Here is a 1,259-nt window from a genome sequence, read left to right on the forward strand (position 1 = left end):
AAAAAAAAAAGAAGCAAAGATGGTGAGACTTCATCTCACATGCTTTAGATGTACGAGAGGATACCAAAAAAAACTGGATTTTTTCCTCCCAAAGCTATTTATTTAAACGTTATTACAAAAAACCTTATCACCTCCAGAGTACTCTCCATTACACTTAATACATTTGTCAAATCCACAGTTCCGTTCTTGGAAACATTCTTCAAACTCATCTATTTGGATGGCTGATAGCACCTCCCTCATTTTGTTTTTCATCACTACATCATCAAACTGCTGTCTTTCCATGTCCCTCTTGATTTTTCAGAAACAATAACAACAACAACAAAATGTAGCATGGAGCGAGGTCAGGTGAGTAAGGTGCTGGGGCAAGGGGCAGGCTGTTTTGGCCCAAACCTGGCACACTGAGATGACTGCCTGAGCAGGGACATTGTCATGATGGCAAAACCAGGCCCCTGTCTGCCACAAATCAGGCGAATTTTTTAGCACACTCTTATGTAATCATTTCAGAACCTCTGAACAGAAAGCTTGATTAACAGTCTGATTTGGTGGAATGAACTCAAATGCACTATGAGTAGGCATTTTCATCCGTTCAGGAAGTTGACGGGTGTCCAGAATGAGGTTTGTGATCAATCGACATTCCACCATTTTTGAAATGAGAAAACCACTTGTACACTTGAATTTTTCCCATTGTGCTGTCCTTGTAAGCTGTTTTCAATATCGCAACAGTTTCTGCGGCAGTTTTCTTGAGAATGAAACAAAATTTCACAACTGCACGCTGCTCTCTTAATTAAGCCATTACAAAAATCAAGGTTTGAGTGAAACTACTTTTATGAAAAAATGCACTGTGACCAGAGAGAACCTTCCACCAACTCACAGCAAGCTGCTTGATGCTCACCTAGTGTATGTGCATGAGTGTGTGTGTGTGTGGGGGGGGAGGGCATGCTACGAAAGCTCACTTCCTATTTGTTTATTTGTTTGTTTGTTTGGCACCCCTCATATGGTCAGTAGAGAACTGTCCTTGGAGAACAAGACCGTGCTTGGTAAAGTCCAGGGACATCTAATTAGAGGAAAGCCCTGGAGAGATGTATTGACACAGTGGCTGCCACAAGGGGTTCGATCATGGGAACAACTGTGAGCATGCTGCAGGATTAGGCAGTGTTTCTTTCGGTTGTGCACAGGGTCACTATAGGCTGGAACTGACTCTATTGCACCTAACAATCACAACAATAGCTAATGATGGACCGTATTAAAAATGTTTGCCA

The sequence above is a fragment of the Echinops telfairi genome, unplaced genomic scaffold (genome assembly GCF_000313985.2).
Source record: "Echinops telfairi isolate 266 unplaced genomic scaffold, ASM31398v2 ScPeMD7_7468;HRSCAF=8506_2, whole genome shotgun sequence".
Taxonomy (NCBI): Eukaryota; Metazoa; Chordata; class Mammalia; order Afrosoricida; family Tenrecidae; genus Echinops; species Echinops telfairi.